General features: G+C 38.7%; 1 non-coding gene across 1 annotated transcript; it reads right to left on the bottom strand.

The window, feature by feature from the left end:
* Positions 1-5,321: 5,321 nt before the first annotated feature.
* On the bottom strand, positions 5,322-5,429 carry LOC127743566 (small nucleolar RNA R71). Its single transcript, XR_008004951.1, has one exon. It is a non-coding gene; the product is annotated as a small nucleolar RNA R71 (small nucleolar RNA).
* Between the last annotated feature and the right edge of the window lie 4,850 nt (positions 5,430-10,279).

Genomic DNA, 10,279 nt, shown 5'->3' with positions numbered 1-10,279 from the left:
CCAATACTTGCCCTATGAACCTGAAATCACTCAACAAATATATCAAGGCATCAGATAGAATTAAAGTGAGTTAAAATCACCAATTTAAGGGCCTAAAAAGCATGTTTTTTACACTTAAGCATAATTCAATGGAGAATTACAAAACCATGCTATTTTATTGAATAAATGTGGGAAAAAGTGATAAATTCCCCCCAAATTAAGCACAAAATAAACCACGAAATCGGGGTTTATCATGTACACATGAAGTGCGCGTACGCGTGCATCAGGCACATAGTTGGAACACTTCAGGCACAACTCTCGGGTGAATGTATAGGAAGTGGAAAACTTCAATCCACGCGTGCGCATGCATGACGCGTGTGCGTGGATGGTTGAAATTACTTGGGTCACGCGTATGCGTGGAGTGCGCGTGCGCGTGGATGGTGCTCTATTTTTTAAAATTTTTCTATGTTTTTGCACCAATCCAAGCATTCCAAACCTCCAAACAACTACCAAAACATCATAAAACCTTATTTAACACACTAAACTCCCAAATAAACATATCTAACCAAACAAAACATAAAATTAAACTAATTATTAGCAATATTTAAAAAAAAAAGAAAAAAGGAAAGATGTTACCATGGTGGGGTGCCTCCCACCTAGCACTTTTGTTTATTGTCCTTAAGTTGGACTTATGGGGAGCTCCTTATCAAGGTGGCTTGTGCTTGACTCCATCCTTGAACATCCACCAATGCTTGGACTTCCATTGTGGTTCATCATTCAAGGTTAATAAGTCCAAGCTTTGATGGAGTTCTTCACAAACCATGGGCTCCCAAAGTTGATTCTCCTTGTGTGATCTGGGATCCCATACTTTGTTTTCACACCCGTCCTTGAGTTGATCATGGTGATTTTCTCCGGGTGGCAAGAGGGATGAATTCTCATGGAAGCACCAAACTATCCTCCTAGACCCATTCAATTGAGCACTACACCAACCCTTGCTCCTTGAAGCTTCAACCACAATGAACCTAAATTTACACTGCCAACCACTAAACATCCTCCTCTTACGCTTAATTCCACAAAGCGCCCTAGGTTGGCCATCCGTCTCAAGCAAACCATATTCAAGTGGCATTACAAAGCTAAGAGTTAGAAGTTTTACCCACTCAAATGAAGGATTGGATGACAACTTAGGTGGAGGGGTTCCCAACGGTCTTGCTAAAGCATGTTCCACTCCCGTAAACACCCTTCTAAAGGCTTCCACCACTTGGCAAGGTTCTTCAAGCTTCGTCCCTTGCCAAGCTTCCTCAAGATCAAGCTCTTCTTCATCAATTTCTTCAAGCTCTTCCCCATCACTCAAATCATAAATAGGAGGTTGAGTGAAGTCTACCTCCTCATCAATTCTGAGCATAGCGGGGAAAGATTCTTCAAGCTCAAAAGGATCATATGTTGGTATGGAATCATCAAAAATAGGAGGGCCTATTACTTGGAACACTTCTTCTTATTCTTCAATCACATTGTGCCTTGGAGATTGTGCACTCTCCTCCTCAACATTAACTTCAAATTCCATGGAAGAAGGCTCTTCAACTTGTGATTCCTCAATGTACTCAATATATCCTAAGGTGCCAACCACTGCTTCCTTTGGTTCAATAACCTCTACCTCCTCCTCTTGTTGCATTTCTTGCTTTAACTCCTCATCTTCACCTTGGAGCTTCAAGTTCATTCCCTCACTAAGCTCCTTGGGTGCTTCTCCACATTCAACAATGGGAGTGTCTTGATCGCATATGCTTAGGCAGGATGAGACTATGTTACTAGTGGCTTCTACTATGATAGCCATTTTTGCTCTTAACTCTGCAAACTTCTTTTCATCCTCCTCTTGTCACCTTAAGAGATGAGATTCAAGATCTCTCAATTCTAGCATGGGGGCTTCATCGGGAGGCAATGGTGTAAGAGAAGGTTCATTATTTGAGGGAAGATTGTTGTAATTGGAAGGTGGTTCATATTGGTGAAATTCTTGAGGTGGTGTGTATGGACTTTGTGGTTCATCGGAGTATTGGTATTGGAATGGTGGTGGCTCTAGAGATGGTTCATATGGTGGTTGGTATGGTGGATATAGGTTAGGATCATATGGAGGTGGTTGGTGGTATGAGGCTTGTGAGTATAGTGAAGGGCTATATTGAGGAGGGGGTGCATATGCATATGATGATTGTGGTTGACAACCACAATGAGGGTCATCACATACATTAGATTGGTATGCATCAAGATTTGAATTGTACCCATAAGAAGCCGGAGGAGGTTGTTGCCAAGAAGGTCGTCTATAAGCTTGGGGCTCCTCCGACATTTGATCTCCAAATCCTTGATGCACATCCCATTGAAGCTTCTATTTCCTACAACATAGTTGTAACCATGCTCGTAGCCAAAAGGATGAGAATTCATAGTAAAAGAGAAAATAAAAACAAAAGCTAACAAGAAACAAAGAAAATAAAATCCTACAACTAGTGAAAACTAACAAACAAACCAAAAATCAAGATATTTACAATATATACAATAGCCAATAACATAACACCATTGCGTTCCCCGGCAATGGCGCCAATATAGGCTAGAACCAATTGGTATTCCGAGTAGGATCTGAGAAGGGATGACTATGACGAGTTTCAAACTTGCGAATGTTGGGTGCAGTGACAGTGTGCAAAAGGATAGAGAGATCATATTCCAACACAAGTGAGAACCGACAGATGATTAGCCCTGCGGTAGCTGTGCCTGGTATTTTTCATCCGAGACGAGAAATCTGACAGTTGATTAGCCATACAGAAACCGTAGCTGGACCATTTTCACTGAGAGGATCATACAGCTTGCCATGGAAGGGAGCACGCATGATTGGATAAAGACAATAGGAAAGCAGAGGTTCAGAAGCAACAAAGCATCTTCAAACACTTATCTGAAATTCCTATCAATGAATTACATAAGTATCTTTATTTTATTTTATGTTTTATTTATCTTTTAATTATCAAAACCTCATAACCATTTCAATCCGCCTGACTAAGATTTACAGCATGACCATAGCTTGCTTCAAGCCGACAATCTCTGTGGGATTGACCCTTACTCGCGTAAGGTTTTATTACTTGGACGACCCAGTGCACTTGCTGGTTAGTTGTGTGGAGTTGCAAAAGTTCGATTGCAATTTTGTGCACCAAGTTTTTGGCACCGTTGCCGAGGATTGTTCGAGTTTGGACAACAGACGGTTCATCTTGTTGCTTAGATTGGGTAATTTTATTTTATGTTTAAGCTTTTTATTTTTATTTTTGAAAAATACAAAAAAAATTAATAAAATCATAAAAACCAACAAAAATTGTGTTTCTTGTTTATGTCTAGTGTCACATTTTAAGTTTGGTGTCCTGCATGTCTTTCTCTTCTTAAAAATTTTCAAAATTATGTTCTTGATGTTCATCATGATCTTCAAAGTGTTCTTGGTGTTCTTCTTGACATTCAAAGTGTTCCTGCATGCATTATTTGTTTTGATCTTAAATTTTCTTATGTTTTGTTTCATTTTGTTGTTTTTCTCTCTCCTCATTAAAAAATTCAAAAGTCCAAAAAAAATATAGAACATAAAACAGAGGAATCACAGAAAAAAAGAGCTCACTGGCATTAAAACACCGGTAAAGAGGCATTTTGGGCGTTAAACGCCAGAATGGCTATCATTTTGGGTGTTTAACGCCAGTAAAGGTATCATTTTGGGCGTTAAACGCCAGAATGGGCAGCATTATGGGCGTTCAGAAAAATGCCCAGTAAAAAAGAATTCCTGGTGTTTAACGCCAGCCAAGGTATCTGGCTGGGCGTTAAACGCCCAAAGAGGCAGCGAAGTGGGCGTTAAACGCCAGAATGGATATCATTTTGGGCGTTTAACGGTAGGATGACACAAGGGAGGTAATTTTGTTTCCAATTTGATTTTTTTCCAAATTTTCATGTTTTAATTCATAACTTTTTGCATCGAACATATTTTAAATATTCATCTTTCAATTTTTTAATGTTTTCAAAAATTTTTAATACTAATTTTTCAAAATCTTTTTTTTTCTTAATTTTATTTCATAATTTTTGAAATCCTAGCTAACAATTAATGTTTTGATTCAAAAAATTTCAAGTTTGTTACTTTCTTGTTAAGAAAGGTTCAATCTATGAATTTTAGAATCAGATCTTTTATTTTCTTGTTAGTCAAGTCATCAACTTTAATTTTAAAAACCAAATCTTTTTAAATTCTTTTTCAAAATAATTGTCAATCATTTTTTTTAAATTTTGATTTCAAAATCTTTTTCTAACTTCTTATCTTTTCAAAATTTATATTCAAATCTTTTTCAACTAACTAATTGATTTGTTTGTTTTAATTCTAAAAAGTTTACTATTTTTTATCTTTTTCAAAATCACTTAACTACTTTTTCACTTCTAGTTTTCGAAAATCACTAACCACTTTTTCAAAATTCTTTTTAATTAACTAATTGTTTTAGATTCTAATTTTATTTCTTTTATAATTTTCAAAACTAACCAATAATTAAAATAAAAACAAAAATATTTTTCTCTTCATTTAATTAAAATTTGAATACTTTCTCTCTCTCTCATTTCTTTCTATTTATTTTATTTAATTGCTAACACTTATCTTCTACTCATAATTCGAATCTCACTCTCTTCTCTCTGTTCAAATTATTCATCTCTTCTCTCTTCTCACTCTTCTATTCTTTTTTTCCTCTGATAACTCAAGGTATCTCTATACTGTGACATAGATGATTCTTCTACTCCCTTTGTTCTCTTCCTTTTCATATGAGCAAAAACAGGGATAAAAATATTCTTGTTGAAGCTGATCTTGAACCTGAAAGGACTCTGAAGAGGAACCTAAGAGAAGCTAAAGCACAACACTCCAGAGATGACCTTGCAGAAAATCTCGAAAAAGAAACAGACATGGCAGCCGAACCCAACAACAATGCTAGAGATGCAAGGAAGATACTTGGTGACTATACTGCACCAACTTCCAACTTCTATGGAAGAAGCATCTCAATTCCTGCCATTAGAGCAAACAACTTTGAGCTTAAGCCTCAATTAGTTTCTCTCATGAAGCGAATTGCAAGTTTCATGGACTTCCATTGGAAGATCCTCATCAGTTCTTAGCTAAATTCTTGAAAAGCTGTGATACTGTTAAGACCAATAGGGTTGATCCTGATGTCTACAGACTTATGCTTTTTCCCTTTGCTGTAAGAGACAGAGCTAGGATATGGTTGGACTCACACCCTAGAAAAAGCCTGAACTCTTGTGATAAGTTGGTCACTACTTTCTTGACCAAATTCTTTCCACCTCAAAAGATGAGCAAGCTTAGAGTGGAAGTCCAAACCTTCAGACAGAAGGAAGGTGAATCTCTTTATGAAGCTTGGGAAAGATACAAGTAATTAACCAAAAGGTGTCCTTCTGACATGCTTCCAGAATGGAGCATCATATGTATATTCTATGATGGTCTGTCTGAATTGTCCAAGATGTCATTAGACCATTCTGCTGGTGGATCTCTTCATCTGAAAACAAAACACCTGTAGAAGCCCAGGAACTCATTGAGATGGTTGCAAATAACCAGTTCATGTACACTTCTGAAAAAAATCCTGTGAATAATGGGATGACTCAGAAGAAAGGAGTTCTTGAGATTGATACTCTGAATGCCATATTGGCACAGAACAAAATATTGACTCAGCAAGTCAATATGATTTCTCAGAATCTGACTGGATTGCAAGCTGCATCCGGCAGTACTAAAGAAGCCTCCTCTGAAGGAGAAGCTTATGATCCTAAGAACCCTACAATGGAAGAGGTGAATTACATGGGAGAATCCTATGGAAACACATATAATTCTTCATGGAGAAATCATCCAAATTTCTCATGGAAGGATCAACAGAAGCCTCAACAAGGCTTCAATAATAATAATGGTAGTTACAATAGGTTTGGCAAAAGCAAGCCTTGCTTCAATAATAATAATGGTGGGAGCAATAGGTTTGGCAATAGCAAGCCTTTTCCATCATCTTCTCAGCAAGAGACAGAGAATTCTGAGCAGAGCCCCTCTGGCTTAGCAAACATAGTCTCTGATATATCTAAGGCCACTCTAAGTTTTATGACTGAAACAAGGTCCTCCATCAGAAATTTGGAGGTACAAGTGGGTCAGTTGAGTAAAAGAGTTATTGAAACCCCTCCTAGTACTCTCCCAAGCAATACAAAAGAGAATCCAAAGAGAGAGTGCAAGGCCATCAATATAACCAAAATGGCTAACCCTATGGAGGAGGAAGAGGTAGTGATTTCCAGTTAGGAAGACCTCAATGGATGCCCACTAGCCAATAAGGAAGTCTCTAATGAGGAACCAAAGGAACCTGAGGCCCATACAGAGACCATATAGATTCCACCGAACTTTCTATTACCATTCATGAGCTCTGATGAGTATTCTTGCTCTGAAGAAGATGAAGATATTGTTAAAGAGCAAGTTGCTCAATACCTAGGAACAATCATGAAGCTGATTGCCAAGTTATTTGGTAATGAGACATAGGAGGATGAATCTCTATTGCTCATTAGTGAACTGAATGCCTGAGTTTAGCAAACATTACCTCAAAAGAAACCGGATCCCGGAAGGTTCTTAATACCTTGTACCATAGGCACCATGACCTTTGAGAAGGCTCTGTGTGACCTGGGGTCAGGTATAAACCTCATGCCACTTTCTGTAATGGAAAAACTAAGGATCTTTGAGGTACAAGCTACAAGAATCTCACTAGAGATGGCAGACAAATCAATAAAATAGGCTTATGGACTTGTAGAGGATATCTTAGTGAAAGTTGAAGGCCTTTACATCCCTGTTGACTTCATAATCCTAGACACTGGGAAGGATGAGGAAGAATCCATCATCATTGGAAGACCCTTCCTAGCCACAGCAAGGGCTGTGATTGATGTGGACAGGAGAGAGTTAGTCCTTCAATTGAATGAGGACTACCTTGTGTTTAATGATCAAGGATCTTCTGTAAACATGGAGAAGAAGCATGAAAAGCCTCATCTAATTCTTCCCATACAGAGTCAAGCAGAGCCCCCACATTTAAACTCTAACTTTGGTGTTGGGAGGCCACAATCATGCTTTGAGTATCTGTGAAGCTCTGTAAGAGCTTACTGTCAAGCTATTAACATTAAAGAAGCGCTTATTGGGAGGCAACCCAATCTTATTTATCTATGTTAATTACTTTTTCATTGCATTTTCTATTGTTAGTTTATGTTTTCTTTAGGATGATGATCATGTGGAGTCACAAAAAGAGCTACAGTATTAAAGCAGGAATAAAAAACTGCATCAAAAATAGCACACCCTGGAGGACGAGCTTACTGAACACCAGTAAGGATAGCAAAATGGGTGTTTAACACCAAAATGGGCAGACAGACTGGTGTTTAATGCCAGAAAAAGGTGTTTGGTGTCTGGCTGCCATTAAACGCCAGTAATGATAGCAAAATGGGCGTTTAATGCCTAGTCTAGTAGCTTTCTGGGCGTTAAACGCCACAATTGGCAGCCAGACCGGCGTTTAACGCCAGGAAAGGCAGCAAAGCTGGCGTTAAATGCCAGAAATGGCACATAGAGCGCGTTTAAACACCAGAAAGGTGCAGGGACTAGAATTCTTTGACACCTCAGGATCTGTGAACTCCACAGGATCCCCACCTACCTCAATTGTTTTCCTCTCCTTTTCACACCTTTCGATAACACTCTTCCCCAAAATAACCTCCACCAATCACCTCCATTTCTCCTCCAAGACCATCATACAACCCACCTACCCCCACCCATTCAAATTCAAACCATCTCCTTCCCAAACCCAACCCCTTTTACAAGAATTCCCCCTCCACTCCACTCCTATATAAGCCGCTCATCACTCCTTCATTTTCACACATCATAACCAGCTAAAACCCCCTTGGTCGAACCATTCACACACCTCCATCTCCTTTATCTCTTCTTCCTCTAAACCTTTCTTTCTTCTTTTGCTCGAGGACGAGCAAATCTTTTAAGTTTGGTGTGGAAAAAAGCTCTGCTTTTTGTTTTTCCATAACCATTAATGGCACCTAAGACCGGAGTAACCTCTAGAAAGAGGAAAGGAAAGGCAGTTGCTTCCAACTCCGAGTCATGGGAGATGGAGAGATTCATCTCAAAAGCCCATCACTAGAAAGAGGATGGAGCAAACAAGAGAGCCCACTCATGAACCTCAACAAGAGCATGAGGAAGTCCTTCATCAAGAAATCCCTGAGATGCCTCAAGGGATGCATTTTCTTCCACACAACTATTAGGAGCAACTCAACACCTGATGCATGGGAATTTGTCTCTCAATAAATTTCCTTCGGCAAGTATACCGAATTGTCGTCAAGTAAAAACTCACAATAGAGTGAGGTCGAATCCCACAGGGATTGATTGATCAAGCAATTTTAACTGGAAGAATGCTCTAGTTGAGCTAAGCAGATAGTGGATATAGAATTGCAGAAAATTAAATGGAGGGAAAGTAAATGATAGAAAATAAAGTGCAGAATCTTAAATGGGGAATTAAGGTGATTAGCATGAAAGTAAATGATGGAAAGTAAAGAGAATGGGTAAGATCAGAAATGGGGAAATCATTGGGTTCAGGAGGTGTTGTATTCTCCGGATCAAGTTCATTCTCATCTCTTCCTCAATCAATGCATTCATTGATCTCCTTGGAAATCTTAAGTGATTGAATCCCAATTCCTTGGCAATCCAATCTCTCTAAACTTGAATAATTGCCCAATTCCTATATTTAATTGCTCATGAGAAGAGATGAAGTATGTTCACTGATCATACCACATATATTTCCAAATCATATTGTTGTTAGGGTTATATGTCACTATACCTATCCAAACCCCAATTTGGTCCAACATGAGAAAGTATTTCTAGCATGATCTCCTCATCCATTTTCCAAGGCTCAGAGGAGATCCAATTATGGGGAGTTTCTTTCCCAAGATAACAATTGATGTGTGGAAAACGATCCAACACAAAACTCACCGGCAAGTGTACCAGATCGCATCAAGTAATAAAATTCATGGGAGTGAGGTCGATCCCATAGGGATTGAAGGATTGAACAATTTTAGTTCAGTGGTTGATTTAGTCAAGTGAATCAAGTATTGGTTGAGTGATTTTGTATCCAACACTAAGTAAATAGCAGAGAATGTAAAGGGAGAGGGAGTAATTGCAAAAATTAAAGAGAATTGAAAGTAAAGGTGCTTGATGAGCGGATAATTTATACGCTTTTTGGCATTGTTTTTAGTATGTTTTTATTATAATCTAATTAGTTTTTAGTATATTTTTAGTAGTTTTTAGTTAAAATTTACTTTTCTGGACTTTACTATGAGTTTGTGTGTTTTTCTGTGATTTCAGGTATTTTCTGACTGAAATTGAGGGTCCTGAGCAAAAATCTGATTCAGAGACTGAAAAGGACTGCAGATGCTGTTGGATTCTGACCTCCCTGCACTCGAAGTGGATTTTCTGGAGTTACAGAAGCCCAATTGGCGCGCTCTCAACGGCATTGGAAAGTAGACATCCTGGGCTTTCCAGCAATGTATAATAGTCAATATTTTACCCGGTCTCTACACATGAAAGCTTCAATGCTCAGCCCAAGCACACACTAAGTGGACCCAGAAGTGGATTTTTACGTCATTTACTCATTTCTATATACCCTAGGTTACTAGTTCACTATTAATAGAATCTTTTGACATTGTATCCGAACCTCATGACACTTTACACGTTTCTTTGTGTACCTTCCACGGCATGAGTCTCTAAACCCCATGGTTAGGGGTGAGGAGCTCTACTGTGTCTTGATGGATTAATGCAATTACTACTGTTTTTCATTCAATCATGCTTGCTTCCATTCTAAGATATTACTTGTTCTTAAACCGGATGAATGTGATGATCCGTGACACTCATCATCATTCTCAACTATGAACGTGTGCCTAACAACCACCTCCGTTCTACCTTAGATTAAGTGGATATCTCTTGGATTCTTTAATCAGAATCTTCGTGGTATAAGCTAGAACTGATGGCGGCATTCAAGAGAATCCGGAAGGTCTAAACCTTGTCTGTGGTATTCTGAGTAGGATTCAATAACTGAATGACTGTGACGAGCTTCAAACTCCTGAAGGTTGGGCGTTAGTGACAGACGCAAAAGAATCACTGGATTCTATTCCAACCCAATTGAGAACCGACAGATGAATAGACGTGCCGTGACAGGGTGCGTTGAACATTTCCACTGAGAGGATGGGAGGTAGCCACTGA

This window comes from Arachis duranensis, chromosome 10 (genome assembly GCF_000817695.3).
Source record: "Arachis duranensis cultivar V14167 chromosome 10, aradu.V14167.gnm2.J7QH, whole genome shotgun sequence".
NCBI classification, from domain to species: domain Eukaryota; kingdom Viridiplantae; phylum Streptophyta; class Magnoliopsida; order Fabales; family Fabaceae; genus Arachis; species Arachis duranensis.
Note: the sequence above shows the minus strand (reverse complement) of the source record. Positions and strands in the feature narration are given on the sequence as shown.